The sequence below is a fragment of the Harpia harpyja genome, chromosome 23 (genome assembly GCF_026419915.1).
Source record: "Harpia harpyja isolate bHarHar1 chromosome 23, bHarHar1 primary haplotype, whole genome shotgun sequence".
In the NCBI taxonomy this organism is placed as follows: Eukaryota; Metazoa; Chordata; class Aves; order Accipitriformes; family Accipitridae; genus Harpia; species Harpia harpyja.
In genome coordinates this window covers 3,551,284-3,577,323 of record NC_068962.1, presented here as the reverse complement: position 1 = coordinate 3,577,323, position 26,040 = coordinate 3,551,284, and the positions used below count along the sequence as shown (strand labels likewise).

At 38.7% G+C, this 26,040-nt stretch overlaps 1 long non-coding RNA gene across 2 annotated transcripts; it reads left to right on the top strand.

Moving 5' to 3' along the window:
- The first annotated feature begins 4,871 nt into the window (after positions 1-4,871).
- On the top strand, positions 4,872-17,155 carry LOC128135512 (uncharacterized). Of its 2 annotated transcripts, XR_008233101.1 has the most exons (5): positions 4,872-4,952; positions 9,119-9,328; positions 14,871-14,941; positions 15,326-15,715; positions 16,844-17,155. It is a non-coding gene; the product is annotated as an uncharacterized LOC128135512 (long non-coding RNA). The 2 variants fall into 2 exon arrangements; XR_008233100.1 differs by lacking the exon at positions 16,844-17,155 and having other exon boundaries at positions 15,326-16,655.
- Positions 17,156-26,040: the final 8,885 nt, after the last annotated feature.

The following is a 26,040-nucleotide window of genomic DNA, read 5'->3' as shown; positions in this document are numbered from 1 at the left end:
ACTTGCCTACATAAAATCTTTCAGGCAGCCACTGAATAACCTCAATATATTGTATAAATGAGATGGTTTTGCTGATCAATAGATACTTCAGGTGTATACTAAATCTTAGAGAATGAAATCTATGTAGTCCATGCGTACAAACTGGTGTCACTTCCTTGAACAGGAGTTTGAAGTCTTCAGAGGACAATGAGTTTTACATAAAAATAATAATAATAAAAAATTTATGAGAAACTTGTTAGCCAATTGTCTTGTCATGTAGCTGCTTCAGCTACTGTAGCCTGGATTTTTTAAATCTTTATATTATTGTATTTATTCATATTTTATATCTAAATAAAATATGGTTCATATTATTATCTGTTTTTTCTTCAAATTGGTGGAAAATATTCTTATATTTTCCTGTGCTGTAGTAGCTGGGAGAGTCCACCTTTTATGTAGACTACAATTAATAGAGAGGACACAGAGTGAGATTACAATATGTCAAGAGGGCAAAGAAGGGAGTTGCCTACCTGAGGCCAATGAATAGCTTGAGAGAGCTGAACAGTATTATGTTATATCTAAAGGCAGTGCAGAAAAGTAACTGATCCTTAAACTGGCAATAAAGTGCCTGCTTCTGAAACAGGTGAGTGACAATTTAAAAGCATACTGTGATGAGGAATAGGACTAATTTTGCTTTCCCGTATTTATTTGGGTCTGTGGCTTGTATGCACTTATGTGTGTTATATTTCCCTGTGTATGTTTTGTGTTGTGAACTATTCAAGTTCCTGATTTTTTATGTGTATCATCAAACCTATTTGTGTTTATTTTCACAAGGAAAATCCATTTGGCATGTGGTTTTGTTTTCAGTTTTTCCAGGAACCCATGATAGTGAATCATAGAATATCCTGAGTTGGGAGGGACTCAAGGATCATCGAGTCCAACTCCTGACTCCACACAGGGCAACATAAAAGTTAAACCATATATTTAAGAGCATTGTCCAAACACTTCTTGAACACTGACAGGCTTGGGGCCATGATGACTTCCCAGGGGAGCTTGTTCCAGTGCTTGACCTCCCTCTCAGTGAAGAACTTTCTCCTAATCAATCACAGAGTAGTAGAATCATAGAATACAACGTTGGAAGGGACCTCAGGGACCATCTGGTCCAACCTTTCTTGGCAAAAGCACGGTCTAGACAAGACGGCCCAGCACCCTGTCCAGCTGAATCTCACGTGTCCGATGCTGGGGAATCCACCACTTCCCTGGGGAGATTATTCCAATGGCTGATTGTTCTCCTTGTGAAAAATTTTCCTTCTGTGTCCAATTGGAATCTCCCCAGGAGTAACTTGTACCCGTTAGCCCTCGTCTTTTCTGTATGACTCCTTGTAAAAAGTGCTCTATTTTTGATTACATTTAAGCTTCCTGTCATAGTGGTTTCAAAAATCTGATTGTTTCTAGAAACGCTAAACTGTTACATTACATTACAAACAGAAGATCTTTTGGTTAAGAAAAGATGAAATGTTTCAACTGGCACATATTTATGTGCATATGTGTGTGTATATATATGTATATATACATATTCATATGTCTGCATGTGTTCAATATATGTGTGCATTCAGTATATCACATATATATATACATATTCATATATATAAAATACAGTCTTCTGTATATAATACTTATATCATGAATATGTGATAAATATAATACTTACATCATGAACTGTGGTAATAAAAATATGCTAAAACTTGAACGGAGATTCCAGAATGCCCAGGTGAATTTTTATCTTTAAAATTCCAGTGGCAAAGCTACCATTTTACCATTTTCTTTATTGTTACAATTTCAGTAAAGCTCCTTTTCGTTAAAAGGAAGAATAAGAGGAAAATACAAGTAACTCAATACAAAACCTTCTTTTTGAGATTTTTTGACAGGGCTTACTGTTGGATTTCAGCAGGCTTGTGCATTTGAGGAGATCTTGGTTTGTATTCCGACGTGTGGTCACTGTGCTTCCCACAGTAAGCTATCGAAATAATAAAATACCTCTAATACTGTTTAGCCTTGAGATCACTATCCCACTCTCAGATTTGGTGGAATTTGACCAACAAGTTACAAAAATCACTGTACCTAGAAAAAAATATGATCTCATTAAGCCTATTTTCTTCAGAAATCAGGCCAAAGCAGTGTTAATACAGTGCTCATAATAAGGAAATGTAGAAATATGTTTGTATTTAGATCAGTGGTTTTAAAGAGAACTAAGGATTTTTCATGGGGTGGGAGTGGGGATTCATTACTGGCTGATCTCATCTATAATTCGTCAGTCGTCTTCATTTATTTTGATACTTGTGAATTTGTAACATAGGCAATGACACTTTAAAACAAAATGCTTCTCCTCCTCTTCTTTTTCTCACTGATTTTGTTTAACTTAAACTGTGTTGACAGAAAGGAGTTGGAAGGAAAGGAGTTTGGACAAATTTATCTCTGTCATAAGGAAAGTCACACTTGGGAGAGGAAAGGCAAGGAAGAGCTTCTAATGTTTTAGCATGCATTAGAATATTAATAGACAATTATCACAATGAGATAAAAAATTCTGGTTTCTAAGTAATGTGCCAGTTTTCAAAAACAAACTATTCCTTGTTGCTCTTACTTGAGAGATATAAATCAAATTGTCTGCTAAAACTGGGAAATGCCAAAGCGCATCTTTTATTTAGCATGCCATGTCCGTCTATTTGTCTTTTCTCCTACTGAAAATGTAGGTTGGTTTGAGCTTTAAAATAGTTAATTTTCTACTCTCTCTCTTTACTTGAATGTCCTTTATTTTCGTGTGCAAAGAAGCATGAATATAAGCTTCCATGCTGTGTGTATAAATAACTCCTCTAGCAACCAGCAAGAATTAAAACATGGCATTAGCTGCAATAGCTGCATTATCCAGAATGGTTTACCCAGGATAACATAACTAATAAACTTGTATCTCTTTAAGAAAGATCTTTAAGAAAATTAGGATACTTTTGTTACATAAACCAAACCACATTGTTTATTATAATAAAACCTACATAAAATAATGAATAGAACATAATTTTTTATAATTTCATTCAAATGAGATGACTTAAAGGTAATTTCTGCATTTTAAGCATTTAGTTTCATGCCATTCCCTAGCAATTCACTGACTATAATGTCTCGAATGTTTGCCATTATTAAGAAACATTTAATGTAAGATTAGATAAGTCATAAATATTTTATAGGGAGAAAACATATTCTTTCAGGTGCTTTCCAATGTCTTTATGCCTGTAATTCTGTGCATCTGCATACAAATAAAAGGGACGGTCTATCAGCATATTGCACTCCTACTGCATCCTTCTGTTTTGGGTGAGTCAGTCGCGAAACGCTCTGATTCTTTCAATTTTGCTTCCAAACTCAGCTAGGTAAATTTTGAGAGGACTTGCCTTCTCCCTTCCTGCCGCTGTCATCTCGGCAGCCTTTAAAGTCAAGTCGTGGCTGTTCCCAGGCGTCCCAAGGGCTGTCCTCCGCTCTTGGTGACATGGTTTGTGCCTGGCGCTGGGAGGGACGGGTCCTGCAGCCTCCTCGTTTTATCCGGCAGCAACCCGGCAACTGCTGTGACATATGTGCTGTGTTGGTTTCTCTTGGAATGAAAAACCTGAAGTGTTAGATGTCTAAATGATGGCGTGGGGTTTTGAGGGGCTGTGGGCTGGAAGTGCTTTTGCTCAGTACCTTGAATTGCCTTTTAAACTGTATCACTGTTGATGGATTTGGTTTTTCTTCCCAGGGAAGATGAGGTTTGCACCGTGTGTCGTGGTTTAACCCCAGCCAGCAACTCAGCCCCACGCAGCCGCGCGCTCGCTTCCCCCCCCACCCAGTGGGATGAGGGAGAGAATCAGAAGGAAAAAGGTAAAACTTGTGGGTTGAGATAAGAACAGTTTAATAGAATGGAAAGGAAGAAACTAATAATGATAATAATAACAATAATAAAATTATGATAGTAATAAAAGGATTGCAATAAACAAAATAGGTGATGCACAATACAGTTGCTCACCACTCGCTGACCGATGCCCAGTCAGTTCCCGAGCAGTGATCCCCCCTCCTCGGCCAACTCCCCCCAGTTTATATACTGGGCATGACATGACATGATATGGAATACCCCTTTGGCCAGTTTGGGTCAGCTGTCCTGGCTGTGTCCCCTCCCAACTCCTTGTGCCCCTCCAGCCTTCTTGCTGGCTGGGCAGGAGAAGCTGAAAAATCCTTGACTTGGTCTAAACACTACTCAGCAACAACTGAAAACATCAGTGTGTTATCAACACTCTTGTCATGCTAAATCCAAAACATAACCCTATACCAGCTACTAGAAAGAAAATTAACTCTATCCCAGCCAAAAACCAGGACACTGTGGTAGTCCCATATGAGTAAGGCAGATCAGTCTGCCAAAATCAAGCCAGTGAAGGGGAAAGTGGGCAGAAGAAAACCAAATTTCATTTTTTACAGACTGTTTTGGCAGGATTGTTACAAACATAAATATTGTAATTTTTAGACACATGGTTTAAGGAAAAAAAAGTGAACCTTCTGAGGAAATGAGCCACGTTCTACAGGTTTTCCCCCCCCTTCATCTTCTTTGCCTTTTGTAGTCAAGGTACCGCATGCCACCTGCTGCTGGCACGGTAGGGCCCCATCCCTCCTGACAACTACCCTCGTTTTTATGACCCAAACAGCAGTTCCCAGAGTTTCCCTCTCAGGGGCTCCTGACACGTATCTGGGTTGCGATTCACCTGCAGCAATCCGAATATCCAGTGGGTTAGTGGCCCCGTTTGTAGGTACACCCTGTCTTACAGCACGTGGGCTCTAACCGGGGAGCCGCTGATGCGAACCGTGCGCAGGAGTCGGACGTGAGCAGCAGCAGCAGCAGCAGCCTGGTGGGGAGCTGCCGGGAGAACGGTCGTGGTTTTGCAAAGAAATAGCACACCTCAGAAATGGTGCTTGGTAAGATTACTCTGCTGTGTGCTTTAGGGCTGTTCTTCACTGTAGAAGTTTAATAAGCTCGAAGGAAGCGTAGTGTCTGCTCTGCAGTCTGCCTGCTCCATTTATTCTCTTGCTATCTAAGGACAAAAGAGTGCTGTGTGTATATTCTGTTGCGATCGTACGTTAAGCAAATTTCTTTCAATGACTTAAAATAGAAATAATACTAGTCGCTAAAGAGAGGAGAACAGTATTTCACAGAACCACTTAAAACTGTTTAACCAAATGGAATTAACAATAATTTTTTTAAAAGGTTGTTTTCTACTTTAGGTCTATTCTCTGTTTTCTACAAAGTTTTGTGCGTCTATAAATTCTGTCAAGTCTGTTTTTGTTGACAGGCAATATTTTTCTTCATTTGGAAGTTTGATTTGCTTCCTGTGAGATTACTTGATATATAGTAGAAGTGCAGTTATAACTTAAGCTTGAAAAATCCCACCCTCCAAGTGCATGTAAGTGAAGATGCTATAAATCATGGGGATATTCCTATATATATATATATTTTTTTTTTTTGCTTTGGAGGGAGCCCATGTTGGTGGGAAAAAAAAAAAAGTGAGAAGCTTTGTATTAGAATGGATCACCGAAATCTTCCTTGGAATTTGCCATCTTTCAATGTCCACAAAACTTAGGTGCAGAGCTGGTAACTTCCCTGAATGTTTCATGGTCTCTGTGATAACCTTAAAAATCTGATAACCTTAAAAATCTGTGTGATCCACATGCTACCACATGGGTGCTTGGGGCAACAGCATTCCTTTTAACAATTAATACAATTGTTAAGAAAGTTAAAGGACTAAAATAACAAAAACTAAAAATATTTCTCTTTTTATGTAGAACATGGGATTCTTATGCTTTTAAATTAGTTTTAGCTGTATATTTTGCGACAACTTTCTTACTTTATTTTCATTTAGCTATGGATTCCCCTTAGTCATCTATACTAATGCAAGCAGCAGTCCCCATTCGATGCATAGAAGGCTATGATTAAGTTGTATACGTATGAATGGTGCCTTTGCTTTTTTCTTTCTGCTTTTTTCGGCAAACAGGAATTGGAAAGAAAGAGAGAATAGGCTGGCAATATCCTTTCTTGCTGTTTAATGAAAAACCGTTACAAAGTTAACAGTATGACAGAATTTACTTCCTTTCAGCACATACAAAAGAAATACAAAGGTGTTTACAATACCACCACGTTACCATTTACTTCCCTTTTTTCACCACATGATAAAGACAGTATTTCTTATGTAAGAAGCCCATTTCTCTTCTTCATACACTCTGTAAAAATAATAACAGCAATTAGTTCCTTGAGCACTGGTACTAATGAAATCTCTTCTACTGATTTGATCTTGTGGTTAATTTTACTTTGGACCCTTGGAAAGATACAAACACTGATTGGAACTTTTCACAGGTTTTGTGCCTGAGCTCTTTCCCGTGGTGGCTTCTCATGTGCGTACGTTCGTGCCACAGCCTGTCCCTCTTTAGGCATATGTGTTGGAGGTCTCTCCCTTTCACCAGAAATCTCTTTTGACAATACCTATGGGAAGAGTGTGTTTAACCTCTCCACCCCCAAGTTAAATTTCAGCAAAACTAACAGTTCAGAGTGATTAATGAGGGTGGTAAGCAGGCTGACAGAGCAGATAGTATTGACTGCATAAACCTGTTTAGCTAGGAAACTGGGTTAAAAAACCCATAAAAATTAAATGTAACCTCTAATGCTTCCTTGTCATGTGGTATATGAAGCGGGAATCACTCACAGTAAGTTATAGTTCCAAGGAAAATGTATGCCATTATGGTAAGTGTGATATAAATAGGTAGGTAGGCTGGCTTTCACTGCTGCCTATTACTAAGTCATTGCACTGCCCCAGGTTGGCTGTACTGTAGTAATTCATAGACGATTTCTTGGAATGAATGAGCAAAATTCTGGTGGAACTTGGAAATTGATAGTATAGCTTGTTTTTATATCACTTATTTATTTCTTTTAGTAATACAGCAGAAGCTGAAACTAAAGCAAGAACAGAAGTCTCCTCCCTTTCTCTGTCAAATTCTTTTGGAAAGAACACAACATTTGACTATCTCATTTTACAGAGGTGTGACGAGGCAGGTGTTTTCTCTCTGGTTGCAATCTCATCTTAATTATTTAGAAAAACTGGGGAAATATCTGGGTTTATATGTTGTTTGAGCCAGAAGTTGGAGGTTAGCAGTCTCATCTGTGGTGATGCTTGTCTGCATCATGGAAGAGAAACAAATAAAACTGGGAGAGCTCATAACTTTTGGATTAGTTTTTCTAATAAAAGTAATTTTTTTTTACACTCTGAAGTCAGGAAATGAAAAAGTGAATGTTCTCATGGTGATACTAGCTCAGCTGCTTTACACAAATAGTTGGGGTTTTTTTTAATGTTTTTTTGTAGATTTCTAATGCTTATTATATTACCATTTATTTTGCTCTGCATGGAAGAAATTCCCTTTCTTGCAAGGTATACATTGCCTTCTGTACACTGTCAATAGCTAAACAGTACTAACAGCAATGATTAAAGGATGGGATGTACACCTTGGCTAAGTTCAATTAGTGGAAGTAGGTTTTCATTTCCTGAGTCTTGATTGTCGATGATATCGATGTAACCTTAATTTTAACCGTGTATATGTTTTGAAATGTACCTATAAAACAGCGCATCCGAAAATGTCACCGAGTGTGAGTGAAATGTGCTAGACTGTGTATCCCTCCAACGCAAAACACAAAAAGCAAGGAAATGAGCAGTTCAGTCATTCGATATCCTGTGCATCACTCAGGTCTGCATCTCAGCCTTCTCCTCCTCCCTTCCATCACACACAGCTCACCTGTGCAACAGTCGTCTTTTATCACCCACGGTTATTATTTGCAACACACTTAATAGAAATTATAGAGCTGAAGTTCATAAATTAAAACTGTCACATCGTTCAACTGTACTCTGCGTATTTCTGCTCGTGAGCTGCACTGGCTAGTGCAAGCTAGCCAGTGAGATCATGTAGCAGGGCTCTTTCAAGTGCTTCTCTGGATTCTTCTGCGCTTGTGAGGACCGCAGAGGTGTCCTCAGCGTTGAGTGTGCTGCCCTCTGCTGCTGGGTCTCCTTCTCCTCACGGTGAACATCCCTCCCCCGGGCCACCAACCTCTTTGCAAGACCAGGGTTGGTGGAGATGAGGTCCAGCCGGGACCGGCGGGTGAGGATCAGCAAGGCGCAGGTGTACCTACAGCATAGCACAGCAAAGGGCGGGGGGCTGGAGCTCAAATACAGCCCCTGAGCTGGGGGGCAGAGGCAGGTTTCTTGCAGCTCTTTTCCCAGCAGGCGATCCAAGGTGACCCAGCGGCACCATTATTGGAGCTAGCCTTGAGCACGGGCAGCTAAAGCCCAGGACGGCGGCGGGGAAAGGCTGCGGGGTGCCTCCGTACCTCACTTAGGGCTCTGATGTAGCCTGTCTCTACAGAGAGCGTGTAGCTATGTAAACAGAGTTTGATGGCTGTCTCTGCCTTCCCCGCTGAGAAACGGTGTGAGAATGGGACCAGGGCACATGGAATTGGCACAAGTGGGAAATTGTCCCAAAGAGCGTTTGACTCGATCAGCCGCCTTTTGAAACCCATACGGTGAGACTTCCTATCGTCAGCAGAGCAAGCGTGGATTTGAGCATTGCAGATCTGATGGCAGTTCTGATCTTGGCGACTGATGCTGTCAGGGGAAAGGGAGGAGGTGATGCTTTGTGTGGGATACTGGAAACTGGAGGTGAAAGAAAAACTGAGCTGGAGAAAAATCAATTTCTGAGAATGCCTTAAGATTCTCAAGTCTTGTAATAGACATATCGTAACTCTAAAACTTCTGCTTGGATTTCAGAAGAAAACCTCCCATCCAGTATTTGACACTTCTGCTGCTGCTTGAAATAGTAAATTTTCCCTTCCTGTCTTAAGCTGCATGAACTGCAATAAACACCTTAAATATTTCACCTTTCTTTTGTCATATGTTTTCTGTAGGAGGTGGGAAGCTGTGTTGCTTAACATAAGAAGAGTGAATAATCGAGAGACCTTACTTCCTTCCCTCAAGGATATGAAGGCAAACAGTAGCTAATCGATGAGGAGGACAGCTGTGTTTGTTGATTTTTGTTAATGCAGGAAAGAAAGGAGAGAGAAGTGGTTTTCTCTGTTGTTTCCATTGGCAAAAGAATAGCAAATAGACTGTGATGTAACATTATTAATATTGCTCATGGAAGAGGATATATTTCAACAAAGTAATTCCAGAGGATCAAAGAAGATTGGCTAATTGAAGGTCAAGCAGTTAAAAAATGTGCCCTCAGGACCCTTTTTGTCCCTCGAGTTCATCAGGTGGGATGGTTACTTTTGGTTCTTCTCAATATTATTAAGGTGATCCATTTTATTTCCTAAAACTGAGTTAAAGACGGTGAATTTCCCTTTTTAAAGAGGATACCTTTTTCAGCAGGAAAACAGACAAAATACTAGAAAAGAACAGGTCTAGAACTGTTATTTGGGTATCTTTCAGTCTGTGAGGAGGACCCCTGTGGTGGTGTATTCAGAGACATTTATTCACTGTCTTTTTATTCTTTTCTCAAAGATCTAAATTTCAGTTGTCAAAACTTTCTTCTTTCAGGTGTAGCAATGGAAAACTTTAAAGCCGAGGGAATAACCTTTGGCTTGAATTTAAATGCATGTCTCCAGGGATTATAAACTCAAATCAGACTACTTTCTATCCAACAGATTCTGCAGGTAATACAATATAATTTAGAAATTCTTTTCAGAGTCAGCCTTGCCCGATCTGCCACCGCACAGGTGTGGGGTAGGAGGAAATAAGAAGCCTCGGTACTCCAGACAGAAGGTTACAGCTCCTTGTGTTGACATTCCCTTGCATTAATCTTTCTTTTTCACCTTACATCAGCTTGCACGTCTTTGGCAACTGGTGCTCATTTCCATTCTTCTCATACACCGAGTTACTGATAACCATCTTGGTTTTGTGGTAAACACTTTAGCTGCAACTTTTCATGGTAAACGCTTTAGCTGCGACTTTCCTTCCTTTGCTTTGGCTGGCGTGCTTTAGAATTCTTGAAGCGTTTTTCCATTTGAGAAGAGGAGGTCTCAGTGAAAACATAGACAAGTCATCCCAAATTGATGCTACGTGACTATTTCGTTGGCTGAGAGTACTCTGAGGAGCTGTAACACTAGGGGTGTATGTGTGTATATCTCTGTATAATATAGATACATGCGTATAGTCCTGGTTACGGCCTGTGTGCGCACGCACACACACACAAGATCTTCTCTGTAGGGGCCTTCTTAATTCACGAGGTGCAACTTTTCTCCCATTCAAGAGGTTTCTGGAACCACGGCCATTCATAAAGTTCATTAAACATTAAGGAATGCAGAGGCCAATGTCCTTGTAAGCATTTATTATCATTTTGGTTTCAGCAATGTTGTGCATATGTTGTGTTCACCTCAGGCAAAGGACTTCTGTAGCATTGGCTGGTGTTAGATACCAGACAGAAGGTGGCCTTCACAGGTGATGTGCTCCTCTTCCTCAGAAAGCTAATGTTCTGGAAGAAGCTTTGCTCAGCCTTCCAGCTGCAGTGCCACAGCAGTCATGCAATACTTCCAAGGACTGGAATACTGTGGGGAGCATGTGTTAAAATGCTTACGGGAATGACATAGAAATGTCACTTGCTGAAAGCAATTTATCAGTTCTTTTTACATATGCTGGAAAGGAGCAGGGTAAAACAGCAGTTCAGCCCATTATGGACAACACGACCATGATGTGCTATTTTAACAAACCAGAGCACTCATCCTATCCAAGTCTTCCCCTGCATCACAGTGTGCGGTATTTTTTCAGCCAGCATGCACATTAAAAAGGAACAGAAACAAAACAAAAAAAGCAAACCCTCAAGGTCAGTCAGTCCAAATAATGACAGGCAATACAAATGCATTTTTATACGTAAACAGAAAAGGAGTGGGCAAGCTCTTTCTCATTATGCCAAATAGCAGTCTGGCTATGATTTAATGCAGTTGAAATTAAGTCTGTCTCTTCAGCTGTACATTTTTACTAGGTCTGCAGAACAGACTGGCAGACAGCGTGAGCAGATGCTTCTGGTTTGATCAGGCATAGGAGATGAAGGATAAGTTTCTTTGTGCTGGCTTTTCGGTCTGATATCATCCTTTGAATCTTTGTGCAGGACAACAGCAGCAGCGAGCTTTAGGTGCTTTCCAGATGAGGTGTTGGACCAAATGAGTCTACTGGTGTATCATCTTAGGGAGTCTGTAAAGGCAGCTTCTGTTTAAAGATCTCTGCTTAATGCATAGGTGAAGAACAATTATGACTCCATATGACTTTAATCTGTTTCTCCTTCTTTCCATCTCCTCATGGCCCCTTAAAAAAATGTTTAGAGAATTCTCGTCATTTTTTCACCCAGTCAGTACAACACCTGGTCTTTTTTGGATTTACAGTATGTGAAATCAACACCTTATTTCATAAGTAACCCAAAGAAAAGGAGATTGTGGCTTCGTTTTTTTTTTCTTTAGTAATAGAAGTAGTAGTAACCTACTTTTGCCTCCTGCTGCCTTATGTGCGTGGGTGTTCCTGGACAGTTCTAGTGGTAAGACATTCATCAACAGTCAAACTCATAAAGTCCTAGATCCCTGTTCCTATCCCACAAGCAGGCCCTGACTCTAATGATCTTTTACTGAAGAGTATGGAAAACATGTCTTGCAACCAGCTGTTCTGAACCGACATCTATCTTGCTTCAATATATACCAATAAAGAAGCACCTCCAGAATGACATGAGAGACAGTATAACCAAAACCATGTTTGGAATGATGGCTGAGTGCCGTTGACTGAAAATACTGGAGGTGTGATTTATTATTGTTGATGTGTTTAGCTCAATAGCTTAAATTTTTGCTTTAAAACAGGAAATAATCTACAATCTCTGAAAAGTGATTATGCTTACTTAAAAAAATAAATTGCATTTAATGGAAAGGAGCAAGGAGTTAAAGAAAAAACAAAAGAAGAGTTTTAAAATGCCCTTCTTGGTAGTTATCTATATGCATGATTTTTCTTTGTTCCTCTTTTTTGTTCTTTTTTTTTTTTTTTTTCTACTTAGAAGCTTTGTCATCTGGATCTTTAGTTCTTCCTGCTTCTTTCATATCTTAGCTGCTCTTTCAGCAAGAGTTTATGGCCTGAAAGCCAATTGCCTTTTTCTTCTTTAATTATGGAAGCTGAAGGCCACTTTGTCTGCCCTGAGTGCTTAATTGAAGGAGGACCATGCATGCTTTTTTTGTTCCTGCCTAGCCTGCCAAGAGTATGGTGCACTGCATAGAAGGGACAACAGCTTCTTTGGTGATTTCTTTTTAACTGCCGTCCTGGAGCAAGGGGGGAGCCAATAAGGAGATTATAGTACTCTGTTCCTTATTTAAGAAGGATTGTGATGGCCTAGTCTAGATTAAGTGTATGTCGAACGTTCTTCAGTTTTCCTTTTACATTGGCAAAAGATATGGAAAGTACTTTTTTTTTTTTTTTTTTAAAGGAGGGCATTTAACATCTCCTGCATCTTTCTCCCTTTTCCTTACAGAAAGGGGAAAGGGTTTCTATTCACAAAGAAATCTCCTACTTTCTACCCTTTCGTTACTAAGTGATATTTTTCTCATGAATTTCTTTTGAAAGAAATGTGTGTATGGTCACTGCAAGCTGGTTGCTTGGCCTTTTATATGCCATCCCTATGAATCAGCCAGAATGCGACTTTGAACAATAATTATCTCTATGCGAGTTCTGGTCTTCATTTGCCCTTGTTTAATGTATTTGCCCAATTTGATATCTGAGTCATTGTTTTATAAAAGGCATGTCTTTAAAATTATTAAATACAGTGATAAGATTTCTAAGCAGAGAAACATATTTGAATTGCACTTACAGTATTTATGCTAAAATGACAATCAGACACTCCGGTTCTACCCTGAGATACTTGCTAAAATGGTAGTGGGATTGAGCTTGGCTCCGACTTTTCAGAACATGCAGATCTTATGAATGAGTCATGAAGGCTGAACTGTCATATATCAAAGCTTAATTATTGCATAAGTTTATCCTTCAACCGTTCTCCTCTGATCTTCTCATACCAAAAGTCAGATATTTCCTGTTGTGATGTGTTTTATTTTCACAGGAACAAATCCAATGGTGCCAAAGGAAGCTGTGGTTGCACTTTAGTGACAGAATACAAAAAGGAATGTGATAATTAAGTTATGTTATGAATATTGGTTATAAATTATGTTGTCTCATGTAAGCACTTGGGGCTTCTGTTGTCTTTTTCTTTCTACTGCATCATTTTTTTCACAATATTGGAAGCTTGGCCGTGTGCAGAGATTTTCTTATCTAAGGATACCAGCTGTTTACAGGAGGTTGAAACTAGTTGTTCCTTTCTCAATCAATGTCTGTCACAAGGAGACAAAAATGTGTGTATGACTTACATGATTTGTTTTCATAATGACGAATGTAGTTTAGTTAGGAAATTGATTATAAAAATAGAAACCAGGCTTTGAAAAGCAATTTGAAGATACGGTGTAGATCTGTTATGATCATTTTAAGGCTAATGAGTGTATTTCACTTACGCAGTTAATCTTTTCAGTGTCTAGCAACAATGTTAACGTGGGAAGCCAATGTTGAGAGTAGGATGCACGCTTTGCTGATATGCACCCAAATTATATGCTAACTCTTTAATGCATTATTTCCATGGAATGAGTATATAGAATGCAAATGTAGTATAAAGCTGAGGCATTAATCTTCTTCAGAATATACAAGTATAGGATAGAAGTGCAGTAATCCCATTTAGGCTTTTTTCGAATAATGTTGAGAGAAGATTTTGAATCATTACTGGTTTAGAGGCATGAGCAACAGTTTGAGAGTCAGGTTCTATCGGATTCGGGCGACACATGAACCACGTTTCAAATCCCAGCCTTGAAATATCACAGAGTCTAGGCCAAAAGAAATCTTCCTTGTATCAAGGGAATACTGTTTTAGTATGACCCAGACAGGGACTGGTCTCTGGGTCATGCTATTCCTTCACTCCTTCCAGTGGTCAGTGTTGCTCCCTGTTACTCTGTATTAACCCTGCCCAAAATAAGGGGGCATCCTCTGTGTAGCTAGGGAAGAACCCTCTACCTCTTGATATCAACAAACTACTCGGTGTTTATTTTGCAAACTCTGTGAACGTTGCCTAGGCAGGCCAGTTACTTCAAATTCCCTCAAGGCTTTGATTATGTTTTCAGTACCCTGCTGCCTTCTTTGATAGTCCTTCCACCAAATGAGGAAACGGAGCAGGTGTCATTTAAAAAAAAAAAAAAAGTATATAAGAAAAGTAAAATTATCTTGGTCTTAAATTATGTTAATTTGCCTTTTAGCATGCTAGAATTGTAAACTTTCAAGTTCTCTTGGTTCAGTATGGCCTTTATACAATCTCATCTGTGGTTATTTTGCTCTCCTAACAAATGTAAGAGGGAGGCAAGAGACACAGTGACAGCAGCCCTAAGGAGGTGGCAAGTAAATTTTAGCATGATGCTTGCTTTCTGTGATTTGGTTTAATAAAAATCAGTATGGAAATGCCTGTGTTCCCACTTTGAGCTTTATTAGCCTATGCAAAACTTTTCCACTTCATCTCTTTACTTGGCCTGACATATTTAATAAATGTGGCAGCAACTCAATGAAGAAGGCATAATAAATGAGTCTTTCCATATCTTTAGCAGAGGAAAGTGTAGATTATTAAAAGATCCAATTTTCTTTAGAAAAAACCCCAGACTACACCTTCTTGATTCTAAATCCTAAGTATGTGTGAATAAATTGAAAGAAATACCACTTTAGCTGAGAAGACCAACAGAATGTCTATAGATTCTTTGCAGGTTAAGTCTCTCTCATGTTAAGAAGACCCCGAGACTTTGGCTGGTCTCTGCACTTCTCAGGTAACGTGACCTCAACTTTCAAAGCACTGTTTTGAGGTACTTGGAAACACACTGTGCAACTTAGACATGTAAGACCTGAGATACCTTGTGGTTTGGTTTTTTTGTTTGTTTGTTTCCAATTCTAGTAGTCCTGTTTTGCCAGGCTGAGTATAAGACTGCTTTGGGTGATGGGAGATGGGGGTGGCTGAAGGTAGAGTCAGAGATGATTGTTCATGTTTTCTTAAACACCAGTTGTTGCAATTCTCCACAACGATGCCTCCAAAACATGCTGGAGAATTTAGCTAATCTTACTATGTTTAGCTTTGCATGCAAGTGGAGATCTGGTTATGTATAAAAGAACTTAAACAGAGTTGTCATGCTAACATTTAAATCTTTTCTTTCCAGCACAGCACCACTGTGGGTGTGTTACATAAATTGCCACAATGGAGTGTATTTCAGATCCTTCAGCTCAGAGGCCATCTGTCATTGAGAGTGGCACATTCACCTGCTCGTCACTTCTGCAGCAGTGTGTGCGCTAGACAGGGTACATCCAGATGAAGTTAACAACAGGAGCAGCTCTTGATACAGCTGAGTTTGGAAAGACTTAGTAATCAAGTCACTCTTTCAGATGGGAGCAAACACCACAAATAGCTCGCTCTTTCTATCCAAGAGAACACCAAGTGCTTTCTGCTTTGCTTCAGAAAAGAGCAAACTAGTTCCCTAAGGGCTGTTTTTCTGCTTAGTAGAATCCAGCATCGCCTCCGTGGGCACTTCTCTACTGTGCCTGACCTGCAGGTAATCACAGAACTCTAATAAGAAAATTGTCCTCAAGTCCTTGGATAGATCCAGACAGGATTCAGCATTTTTATAAGTATCGACTTATCTATGTCTCACCATTTCCCTTCCACCTTTGTATTTCCTTGAACTCTGAGGAAGTGGAAGTAAGCCAGGGCATGCTGTTGACCACTTCTCCTAATGTTATTTGTCTGGAGTGGTTTTTGGCTTGAGAATATGTTCACATTTCTGTATTGGTCTAACTTTCCCTTGTTCCGTGTTTAATGCAAACTGTGTAAGTTGTTGAAGGAGGAACTTGACAGTGTGGATGTGTGCTGACAATTTGCGCCAAGAATTCCGACTATGGGTCAGAGATTTTTTCTTTCTAATCAGTGACAATGTACGTAACCTTTCTGTCTACTCTCAGTGTTCTTGTCTGTAATATGAGGTTTTACTTGCCTGCCTCACAGGCATGTGGAAGCTTAATTAGTGTAGGTAATAAATGCTAAGTATTATTTTAGAAGATCTATTGCATTCTAAAATGATCAAGTTTGGATCTTAATTCACAGCTTTATGGGCTAAGGTTCAGTATTGATTACCTTAGATTTTCACAAAGCCTCTCCTGAATTTAATAAGGGATTTAACAAAATAACTCTTGAAAATACTTATGATTCATCTTAATAAAAAGCTAACTTGTACTTGCATAAAACTAGTAGAGCTTTGCACATAATCAGAGTTTTCTTGAATGACAGTCTTTGAAATGCAAATGTTGTACAGGTCTTCCCCTTCTGAAGAATATATGCTTGTTATTGTATTAACATATGTAAAATGTTTTTCTTCAGATATTTTCTTAAATTATTTTCTTCGGGCTCCAGTATAAAGGAAGAGCATAATTTTAAAATCACACTCACTTGGCATTCCTTCAACATTTCCTAAGTAAAAACAAATTACATGGTAAAAACGGATTCCATTTTTCTAGGGTGGGAGGACAAAGAATAAAGTGTTGGGGTTTTGGGGTGCCTAGCTTTGTGCCTCATCATGTTTAATCAGCTTGGTATCAATCATGAAAAACTGTAGATCTGAGATCCCTTTCTCAGCATTCCTCAGAAGATGAGTATTGCAGTTCATTGTTTTCTCTTCTTATTTCAGACCTGCTCCAGAGAGATCATATTTTTTTAAAATCAGAGGTATTACCAGAAAATTCCATCAATAAAATTAAAGGATGCAGCATAGAAACAAGGAACAATATGTGGTCTGCAAAGTTTAGAGGACTCCAGAAGGAGCTTTCTTGACACCAGAAACTACAGATACTTTATCTATGTCTATTGTAAACTTAGCCATGTCTCCATGTGTGTGCACTGAATGTGATTTTCCTTTTTCTCTGAATACTGTTCTTCTTGTACTTCTTCTTGAGGCCACTTCTTGCTATTATGGTATGTAATTAAAATTAACCTTACTTTAGTCAGGGATTTTAAGCAAGTTCCTCCTATGGATTCTTCCAATCTAAAGGTTGCCTAAAGCTCCAAGAATAAGATGTACCTGAAAGTGTCATTCTTTTGCTGCAATGTAAGCTTCTTTGGTAGTGTTAAAAATCATCTCTGTAGGACACAGAACGTTCTTGGGGATCACGTCAAGACTCTGGGGATTCTCCCAGGAGCTAAGAATCATCATAAATCTCATTTTAATCTCTGCTTTCGTTGGCGGGAACATTTTTGACCTTGCCTGTGTACGTACACAGCCATATGTAGAAAACAACAAAAATAAAACAACCCCAGGTCCCTTCATCTTAATCCTTCAAACATTCTTCTCAGCCATGAAAAAGGGCAGAGGACCAAATAACATGATAGGTATGAATCATATTGCTGGATGCCCTTTTAGAAAATGCTCAAGTGTTATTAAGGCAAGGGTTTAATGTGTATATACTTGCTGATGTGCCAAAATCGGTGGTTGTTGCATTCACAGCTGTGGTAGATGCATGTACAGAAGTAGTCATGCATAAGCACACTCCCATGTAATGTGCAAATAGATATGGCTTAAAAAGGATTTATCTCTCGGTGAGTAGTTGTTGATTTCCAGTGATGAATGGACGTCCTCGTGCCCTGGTGCTGTTGTTAGGTACTCCAGTAATGGAATTCAGGTTAGTTGTCTTATAGCAAAAATTTGCAATATCTGAAAACAGTCTTTTTACAACGAATGGATAAAACATGTTTGAGGATTTTCTGTGTAGCACAGTTATGTTTCTCCATCTATTTGCAGGGAAAAAGATCTGTGTGCAAATTTTCTACTGAACTGGCAGAGGCAATTGATGTCCTTGATTCAGAGCTGGCACTATTCTAGATGCATCTGATGCTTTCATTCATTAAGGAAGATTTCCAGCAAACAGTTTCATATCTGCATATTTTAGCAAGTTGAGATGTCACTGAAAACAAAGCAGCGACGAACTTCTGTATTCTCTAACACTGGTCCAAATAAAGCATTTATCTGTCCTGTAGGAGCTCAGAACTAACTTCCAATGACTAATCTGACACTTGAGGCTGCACCTCCTGTACTTTGGTAATTTTTTTTCTTGTTAGGAAGCAAGTGACTTAGTAGATTCCACTTACTGTACAAGAGAAACATCTTTGTGATCTTAAAGATAGTCTAAAAGGCTGCCTTTTTTCCCCAAATAATACATATTTCAAGATCTCAGTGGAGATCTTCGGTTGTTCTATCTCAGGAAATGACTGATACCTTAGATAGGGAATTCCTGATGCTGTGTAAGTCTCTGGCTTTGATGCTGGCTGGTAGAAAAAAGAGTACTGACTTCTAGAGCTGGTGAGTAAATAATTCAGGAGTTCATTTGGACATGAGGAAATGGAATGAAGATGCATCAGGGAAAGTTCAGATTGGACATTAGGAAAAGGTTCTCCACTGAGAGGGTGGTTGATCACTGGAACAGGCTCCCCAGGGAAGCGGTCACAGCACTAAGCCTGTCAGAGTTCAAGGAGGGTCTGGACGATGCTCTTAGTCATATGGTTTAGTTATAGGGAGTCCTGTAAGGAGCAGCGAGTTGGACTCGATGATCTTTATGGGTCCCTTCCAATTTGAGATGTTCTATGATTCTATGATTTAAGACTGCAGAGTTTTTGGCTGATTGAACTAGGACTGTAAATTTTAAAACATTTTATAGTTCATGTCTCGTGGTAGGTTGCAGATTTTCAGTCTTTGAATAAACACACTTGGTGGAGGATGGTCTTGGAAAATCTGAGAAAGTAGCAATTTTTTTTCCCAGAAGGAAGAATTAAGAAAACACTAGGTGAGTGAAACAAAGGATGTTTCTTTTATCTTTTAAAGGAGAATATGGTCCCTCACTATGTGTCCAGGAATGACACTGGAAAAGTATTTTTCACTTCTTTTGTGGGGTAGTTTGCAGGGTCATATGGGGAAACCAATAATTATCTAGTCTGTTTCTTTGGCTACCTAGTCTGTTCCCTCTGCCCCTTCCCCCCTAGTCTGAAGGATGAGGAGAAGGGTCTCATTGCTGAAGAACTGTTGAGGAAGGAGAATTCTCTTTAGATTTTTTTTATTTTTTTTTTTTACTATGTATTTTAATGAATAAGTGTGGATCTAGAACTATTAGCCTCTTCTGCCTAAGCTAAAAGACAAACAGGGTCTGCGTGAGGTCTACCTGCGGAGTGCAGGGGGGGAAGGACTGTCACACTCAGCTTGACCTATTTTTCTTATTTGATGAAGAGAATGAGTGAATGTCCTGGACGCCCGTCAGCTGCATGACTGAAGAATCATTTATACTAAAAGAGATTTAACTAAAAGCGTATAACAACAAATATTTACTTCCTTTAGTTAGCACATTCCTGCTGTATCTAAGAGTTTTCTCCAAGGAGAATATGCAAAGCCGTGTGTAAAGGAGCATGAAATTCTTTTTTAACTTAGACTGTTAGTCAACTCTTCATTTCAAATGCCCTGTTTAGTCCCTAACGGTTAAAAAACCCCTTAGTTTATGTTTTCCTTCTGTAAAAATAATTTCCTGAGGGTTCCCTGGCTTAAAGAAAGACGGTGGATAAATTCAACAGTTTTATACAATCCCCAGAAAGTCAGTTGCCTTGCCTGCCAGAATCTTGCAGGAACCGTTTGAACATCTTATATATGTAAAGTTTGGAAAGAAAGTCCTGTGAGAACATGATTTAATGTTTCTAGGTAGGATGAAACTGGCTTCAATGATTTTTGTATTGTAAAAGACAGATTTCTCATCCTTACTCTTCTAGGACAAAACCTTTTCATATATTTTTTTTTATTGATGAGTTATTTTTAAACAACAAAGTTTTCCCTTTGTTGCATGGAAATTCTCCTAGAGTGATACAGGTTTGTGTTGAGGTATGTGTGCATGCAGGTTTTTAAAATAACTATAACATTTAAAAAAGGGAGTGTGAAAAGTCATAATCCTATCAGAAAGTTGGGATTCTAATCAGTAATGTTTAGTGTGGTTTATTTTTTCTTGCCAGTGCATGAAAAGTCTGCACAAAGACAATATTTATCATCGTAAGTCAGATGACGCTGATGACTTGAATACAGCGCTTAACTGGCTCATTAAATGACCCTTGAGATGGCTGTAGTGGAAAATAGGTACAAAGAAGAATAGGTCCAGATTTTGTTGGGTTTGCTACGAGTGACAGTTTGGTGGCTGCTTACCGAGGGGTAACAGGACCTTCGGGAGCTCGGCTAGCCCACCCGCTTGTCCCAGGGCAGCGTCAGCTGTACCTGCATCTTCCCCAAGACTCCTGCATCTGTCCGTATCGATTTTGACCAGGACCACCTGTGGGGTATGTCCGTAATCAACGTAATCTTAATAACTGTCTGCTTTTTATTTTAAATCTCTGTTGGTAATTGATTTACGTTTAGTCCTTCACTTACACCATGCTGCAAACTCTTTCTTCCAATAAACTCTACTGGCAGTTAGGTATTAACGTACTTCATGCTCATAGTTAGTGCCTGTTTAGTGGATGTGAATGTCTAATGGTGGATTTTAATATCCCAACAGGAAAAGTCAGTTGTATAATTCCCCTCATAAAGACTTGGCAATAAAATAGGGAGTTTGATAGTTTTCTGTAGATAATCTGTTTGGCAATAAATAATTCATTGTCATAAATGCATCCAAAAGAAAGTTGCGTGATTTTTCTCTTTTTTTCTAAGTTATCTGTTAAACTGTACTGTATTCTGTAGGCTTTTAAAATATTTGTCCCTGTGAATTTTTCATGAACTTTGCCAGTTTTGTATGAAAATAAGGAATCTCGTTATTTTTATAGTCACCTGGAAAATTTCCATCTCTAAGAGTTTTTGTAAGATATTTAACACTACACGATATAACTCAGTATTTTTACTAAGTTAGACGGTTTCTGACTTACAAGAATAGAAACTCTCAGGAGACTGGAGCAACTGGCTGGGGTTAACCACGCACTCACTCTCTATTAAGCTGGTTGAAAGAGGGGTAGGGAAATACTGTGCTCGCATTCTGCAATCTAAAGACTACATTTTTAAAGGCATGATAACTGAATAAAAGTGTTTACTTAGCTGAGTTCTGTTTTGTTGAGGAGATGACAGTCTCATTTGTTTAGCAAGGGGTTAAACAGAAACTAATCCTTTAGGCTTACTTTGAAAGGTGGTTATCTTTCCAGCAAGAGAGAGCATTGTTTGCTTTGCCAGAAACAGTGTAATTGTTCCTTAAACCATCATGTTCTCTAAAAGAATAAACTTACTAGAAAGAGGAAAAATATCAGTGGCATAAGCATTGTCTTGAAAAGATTCAAAAAATTAATGAAAGTGCTTTTGTTTGTATCTAAGGAGCATAGGCATTTTGCATGATGTAAGCCGTATTAAAGCTTTTTGTGAAGAGATTATTTTTTGTGTGATGAGTGCTCTAATAGAAGTATCATAGGTTGTGGGAAACGGAACAGTAGTATGGTTGGCTCAAGTTAATTACATTTATTCAGAAGAAAAACTATTCTACTGTACACTTCAGGACAAGCAGAGAAAATACCGAAACCTTTTTTCACCAGCATTTATCTATTTCAATTATTTTTGACAGTGTGTGTTGCATGTGTGCTTTAGCTACAGTGCCTTTATATCGACAGTTGGTAGCACAAGCCTTTTAAAGCACAAAGGGTAGCAGTACTTCAGCCAATCTGTGATAAAAGGGAAAAAATGAAATCACTATGGAAACTGCAGGAAGAATCTAAAAGCTTTCTTTATAAAGTAAACGTCTGATGTTTGTGACTGCGGGGGCAAAAAATTCATAAATCTGTACGATGCTATCATTTCTGATTTGTTATCGCAGCAAATGCCAAGTCTAAGCAGTCTGACCTTAGCCTTATTAAGTGCTTTCTTTTCAGATACAGTTATTATTCGACAATAGAGAGACTGCAGTGCTGCAAGGGGGAAAACTAATATATTTAAAATGTGTCTGTGCGTGTGTGTGTGTGTGTCTGTGTGCGCCTGTGTGCGTGTATATATATAACTATCCATCTTTCTTTCCCCATGAAGCTTATGGAGTTGGGAACGCTGAATGTGGGAACTCAGGGACTACTATTCTGAGCACAACTGAGAAAACTATGTTTCGTCCCATTGCATGCGCCTGTCTTTGATCTCAAATTGAAAATCTCTGAGCCTCTTCCTCCAATCCAAAAGCAAATAAATACTGAGAGAAAGAAGCCTCTCTCCTCTCAGCAGGCAGGGCCTCCGCGACTGAAAAATGAAGGTGACTGTAAGAGCTCTGATGAACCTCTTTGGACAACAGACAGCAAAAATACCTGTCTCGGTGGAGGAGTTTAAGAGCACTGCAGAGATCCTCAGACAGTGCAGAATATCTTGGCTCACACAGGCCACTCTCTTTATCTCAAAACAATACCAGCCAAGCTGCTCCGTACCTACAACTGAAGAGCTGCAGGAACAGGAGTACAGTAACTAATACAGCTTTTAAATTTGAATCTCCTTGTCTTATTTAAAAAAAAGAAAAAGGCACGAGTTCTGAGCAAGATATCTGGTAAGTATTTTTATTGCATTTGGTTGCTTTAGCTTGAAGATTATTTTTAGTCATACGTATCTGCTATAAACAAGATCAGGGCTTGAATGAGTGTGGGTTTTGTGTGAAGTTTTTTAATGGTGGAAAAATTTCGTGCCTGTTTTTGCATTTCCAACTTTGCTAGCTTTTGGATTTCTTTGTTTTGTTGCTGTGCTGTAATTAGTGTATAAGCTTTGCAAGTTTGATGTTTCAAGACACTCTAAAGAGCACGTTGTTCCTAGGCTCTTTGAATATAAACGTGCCCAGTGGTAATACATATTATTGCATATTATATATATACACACTATAACAGGCTTTAATATTTGTTTTAGTATGGCAGTTTTAAAATATACTGATTATGACCCAAGCCAGGCAAGTACTTTCCAACTAAGTGTTTCAAGCTCTCAAAGCAGTGTGAATGTTTTAACTCTTATTGAACAAGTTTATATACGAAGATTTAGTCTGTGACAGATGACAGCATGAAATTATTTGGCTATAAATGTGAGAGTCCAGAAGAATTCTTGATTATATTCAGATTTCATGGTACATTGGTGAATGCTACTATAGTGTGTGCTTACGTTATTAACAGTAAAGATTTCAGGTTAACAGTAGAAAAACAGAGACAATACAATTCTTGCAAAAGCAGGTCAGTCTTTCAGCAATAAATATAAATCCTAAAAAAAGATATAGTTTGACATATTGGCTTCATTGCAGCTTTTTATACATATAATGAAAACCAATTATCTGTGGAGAAAATTTGACTTTGTGGAATGGAATTAAATTGCTTTTTAAAGGCTTCCTTAAACAGCACTAGCTGGAGGGAAGTCCAATAACATTTTTAGCTCTGAATTGTAATGACTTTGCTACATTAATAAATCATGTTGTGTTCTGACTTTTATCAAAAGATTCCAAGGAAGAAAACTATGCACGGCAGGTTGAAGCTACAGGGGCAGTCCTGACTGTTTTTTTTCTCCATCCAGCTACTTTACTTATGGCCTTTCGAAACCAGCAGTTCCCGTGGATCAGCGCTTAAAGCGGTAGGTCCAAATCCATCTAAGCTGATGAAAACAATTGATCAATATAAATTCCTGCTAACAAGTGAATTGTCAGACTGGAATATCTGTAATGTAGTCTGCCTACATAAACCACTGTTCTTAAGGAAGCAAGGGGAAAAATTCTATTCATGTTCATCACTTTTTTTTTTGGGGGGGGGGCGCAGGAGGAGGGGTTGGGGTATTTTTTGTGGGCTTTTTGTTTGTTTGGGATTTTTTATAAGGAAATATCTTGTTCTGGTAATTCTGTGTATATCTTGTCTTGCTATGGAACTGGGCACAAGATTGGTTTGAAAAGTAAACTTTTTCAAAAGAGATGGTTTAATTTACTCAACAATGTGTGAATATGCCCTCTTGCTGTAATTCATGTACTACCAGTTAGCTAGGTAAGTGTTTGGGCTCAGTGTTGAATGGGGGGAGGTTTTGTAAAGTATGTATTTGGGATTCAGAATCTGAAACCTTACAAAAAGAAAAGTGTTTATTTGAACAGTGGTTTGGTCTGCTGATGATAGCTCTAAAGTAATTGGGGGAGGAAAACCAAAAAAAAAGATACCGTCAACTTCTACTCATTTTTCCCAACAGATCACGTATCGAAAGTGTAATCTGTAAGAGGAACATCAACTGGTGAAATGTACCTCTGATGCTGGTTTCCTATGTTATTATGTAGAATGTTTGTAATTATCTTGCTGGGTCGTAATCCCTGACATTTGCTTTCACAAAGCATCTAGTGGAGAATGCAGTACCCTAATTATGTTTCTGTGAAAGAGTTGAGGGGAAAAAAAAGTTGTGCTCTTTAGCACAGCATTTTAAAGAAAAGCTATTTCATTAATAATATACATATCAAATTTTGGGAAGGCTAAGGATACTTTATCAACTGTAATTCCTGGTTGTTTTATATTACAGTGTACAAACATAGTTGAGTATATGTTAATCACAAGTTCTTTTCTAAACTACGGGCTGTACTTGCCTACATCCGAAGCAAAACAGGCACTGGCTCCAGTCTAAATATTTTTATATCTTTATGTTTGCTATCTTATGTTTTTCAGTAATTTCTGAGATAAGTAAAGTCTAGCTACCACAATTTAAATAAATACATTTTGTTTATAAAAAAAAAAATAAATCAGTGCTTTCTCATATGATGTTTTAGAGTAGCTTTTATATTAAGGAAATGAAGATCAAGAATAACAGTGAGTTAAATTTGAATTGCAGCTCATGGAGATCTCCTCATGTTATGTTCTTTTATATAGGGAACTAGCCACAAATGATGTGAAGTTGTAAAACTGATTTTTGATCACAGGGAGAGCTCACTTTTTATAGATAGGTTTGTCCACAAACTGAGGCAAAAGGTTAATTGAGGTTGCATACTTGAATACATTATGTGCATTTCACCTCTGTCACACAGTTAGTTACTGAAACACTGGGCTTTTTTTTATATCTGGTATGAATAATTTCTAAATACAAAGGTATTTACTGAAGAATCATTAAAATGGAATCTCAGGAGGAAAATGGATACGTGATACCGGTATGTGGCTTTGTTCACCGGAGTGGGGCTGTGTGGGTTAGCTGAAAGAAATGACTCCAGCAGTCTGTTCTCAAGCAAATTTCTCAGACGCAGGATTTTTATACAGGACATACCTGGCTTGCTTTATGCTCACCTTTTGGGAAATCAATTCAAACTCTTCAAATATCCTACGGTACATGAGACTAGTTATCCAATGTTGTGCCCATAATGCCTGCTTTTATTAGATGAGCTGTACAATTAAAAAAAAAAAAAGAAGGAAAAAAGCCTTGCTTTTCCTTCCCCTTAAGCAGCCCCCTTTTCCTCCCCCCTCTGTGCTTGTGTGGGTTTTGTTGTTAAAAAAAAAATAAAAAGAAATAGCACCGATCAGTATAAACAAATATCACCCTTTACATAAATCCCATAATTTTGACTTTATAGCAAGGCATCTGCTACTGGTGACTTGGGGCAGACTTGGCTGGGAAGAGTGGCCATGTTCCTGCTCAAAGGCGACCTCCAGAGAGTGCAGAAAGTCTTTGGGCAGAATACTTCACTCTTGTCTCAAAACCTGAAGAAAGTTGTTTCCCTCACGGATGCAGCCTGGGGATTGCTCCAGTAAAAGCAGGGAGGGTTTCTGAGGAGGAGGAGGTCACACCTTCACAGCAAGCGCCGACTTCTCCGTCTTCCCGCGAGGTGCCCAGCTCTGACATGAGCTCGCTGCAGAAAGTTTTCCTTTTCATCCTCC